We start from the raw sequence: 3,280 nt of genomic DNA, 5'->3' as shown, positions 1-3,280 counted from the left end.
CTCATGAACTTGTTTATTTACAAGATTCCTATGCATAGGAAGCATGTTAGACTTAAATGTGTTTTGAATTTGCCTCTTGATGCTCTCTTTTGCTTCAAATACTATTTCTTGCGAGTGCATCATTAAAACTGCTGAGCCCATCTTAATGGCTAAAAAGAAAGAACTTCTTGGGAGATAACCCATGTGTTATTTTGCTACAGTACTTTGTTTTATATTTGTGTCTTGGAAGTTGTTTACTACTGTAGCAACCTCTCCTTATCTTAGTTTTGTGTTTTGTTGTGCCAAGTAAAGTCTTTGATAGTAAAGTAAGTACTAGATTTGGATTACTGCGCAGTTCCAGATTTCTTTGCTGTCACGAATCTGAGCCCACTGCCCTGCAGGAAGCTCAGAAAATTATGCCAATTTACGAGCATGATCCTCAGATATGTACGCAACTTTCATTCAATTTGAGCATTTTCATTTGAGCAAGTCTGGTGGCCTAATAAAATCCATCTTTACGGACTGTTCTGTTTTGACAGATTCTGCCTTTTATTTCGCATTGCCTCTTTTGCTATGTTGGATGAATTTCTTTGATCCATTAATGTCCAGTAGCTTTATGCAATGTCCAGAAGTGTTAAGAATGATTGTGTCACCTCTGAACATGTGAATTTTTTTTGTCCACTAACCCTCTAACGAGTTGTTTCGAGTTTGGTGTGGAGGAAGTTTTCAAGGGTCAAGAGAGGAGGATGATATACTATGATCAAGGAGAGTGAAAGCTCTAAGCTTGGGGATGCACCCGGTGGTTCACCCCTGCATATATCAAGAAGACTCAAGCGTCTAAGCTTGGGGATGCCCAAGGCATCCCCTTCTTCATCGACAACATTATCCGGTTCCTCCCCTGAAACTATATTTTTATTCGGCCACATCTTATGTGCTTTACTTGGAGCGTCTGTGTGCTTTTGTTTTTGTTTTTGTTTGAATAAATTGGATTACATCATGCTTGTGTGGGAGAGAGACACGCTCCGCTGGTTCATATGAACACATGTGTTCTTAGCTCATAATATTCATGGCGAAGTTTCCTCTTCGTTAAATTGTTATATGGTTGGAATTGGAAAATGATACATGTAGTAATTGCTATAAATGTTTTGGGTAATGTGATACTTGGCAATTGTTGTGCTCATGTTTAAGCTCTTGCATCATATACTTTGCACCCATTAGTGAAGAAATACATAGAGCATGCTAAAATTTGGTTTGCATAATTGGTTTCTCTAAGGTCTAGATAATTTCTAGTTTTGAGTTTGAACAACAAGGAAGACGGTGTAGAGTCTTATAATGCTTGTAATACGTCTTTTATGTGAGTTTTGCTGTACTAGTTCATCCTTGTGTTTGCCTCAAACAACCTTGCTAGCCTAAACCTTGTATCGAGAGGGAATACTTCTCATGCATCCAAATACTTGAGCCAACACTATGCCATTTGTGTCCACCATACCTACCTACTACATGGTATTTCTCCGCCATTCCAAAGTAAATTGCTTGAGTGCTACCTTTAAACAATTCAAAAGTTATTACCTCTTATTTGTGTCAATGTTTTATAGCTCATGAGGAAGTATGTGGTGTTTATCTTTCAATCTTGTTGGGCAACTTTCACCAATGGACTAGTGGCTTCATCCGCTTATCCAATAATTTTGCAAAAAGAGCTGGCAATGGGATTCCCAGTCCCAAATTAACAAACTAAAAATAGACACTCCTCCATGGTATGTGATTGTTGGACGGCACCCGAAGGATTCGGTTAGCCATGGCTTGTGTAAGCAAAGGTTGGGAGGAGTGTCATCATAATAAAACTAAAATAAAAAGGTACTCCTTCATGGTATGAGATTGTTGGCGGGCACCGAGGGATTCGGTTAGCCATGGTTTGTGAAAGAAAGGTTGGAAGGAGTGCCATCCAAAAATAAAATAAAATGGGAGCCGCTCTTTGAAGGTTTTTACGGCAAGGGGTTAGAGTACCCGCTACCATTCGTTGACAACAACAAACACCTCTCAAAACTTTACTTTTATGCTCTCTTTATGTTTTCAAAATCAAAGCTCTAGCACAAATATAGCAATCGATGCTTTCCTCTTTGAAGGACCATTCTTTTACTTTTATTGTTGAGTCGGTTCACCTATTTCTCTCCACCTCAAGAAGCAAACACTTGTGTGAGCTTGTGCATTGATTCTTACATATTTGCATATTGCATTTGTTATATTGCTTTGCATTGACAATTATCCATGAGATATACATGTTACAAGTTGAAAGCAACCGCTGAAACTTAATCTTCTTTTGTGTTGCTTCAATACCTTTACTTTGAATTATTGCTTTATGAGTTAACTCTTATGCAAGACTTATTGATGCTTGTCTTGAAGTGCTATTCATGAAAAGTCTTTGCTTTATGATTCAGTTGTTTACCCATGTCATATACATTGTTTTGATCGCTGCATTCACTACATATGCTGTACAAATAGTATGATCAAGGTTATGATGGCATGTCACTCCAGAAATTATCTTTGTTATCGTTTTACCGCTCGGGACGAGCGAGAACTAAGCTTGGGGATGCTGATACGTCTCCAACGTATCGATAATTTCTTGTGTTCCATGCCACATTATTGATGTTATCTACATGTTTTATGCACACTTTATGTCATATTCGTGCATTTTACGGAACTAACCTATTAACAAGATGCCGAAGTGCCAGTTCTGTTTTACTGCTGTTTTTGGTTTCGAAATCCTAGTAACGAAATATTCTCGGAATCGGACGAAATCAACGCCAAAGATCTTAGAATCCCCGGAAGCATCCAGAACACACGAGAGGGACCAGAGGGGGGGGCACAGGCCCACCACACCATACCCTAGCGCGGCCTAGGGGTGGCCCGCGCCCCCCTAGGGTTTGGCCAGCCCTTCGACCTTCCTGCGCCGCCTCTTCGCCTATAAGAAGCCCCTGGATCAGAAAACCCGATACCAATTGACGAAACCCACAGAAACACTGCCGGAGCCGCCGCCATCGCGAAGCCAAGATGCGGGGACAGGATCTGCTGTTCCGGCACCCTGCCGGAGCGGGGAAGTGCCCCGGAAGGCTTCTCCATCGACACCGCTGCCATCTCCACCGCCATCTTCATCACCGCTGCTGCTCCCATGAGGAGGGAGTAGTTCTCCATCGAGGCTCGGGGCTGTACCGGTAGCTATGTGGTTCATCTCTCTCCTATGTAGTTCAATACAATAATCTCATGAGCTGCCTTACATGATTGAGATTCATATGATGATGCTTGT

The sequence above is a fragment of the Lolium rigidum genome, chromosome 4, assembly GCF_022539505.1.
Source record: "Lolium rigidum isolate FL_2022 chromosome 4, APGP_CSIRO_Lrig_0.1, whole genome shotgun sequence".
NCBI classification, from domain to species: Eukaryota; Viridiplantae; Streptophyta; class Magnoliopsida; order Poales; family Poaceae; genus Lolium; species Lolium rigidum.
Note: the sequence above shows the minus strand (reverse complement) of the source record.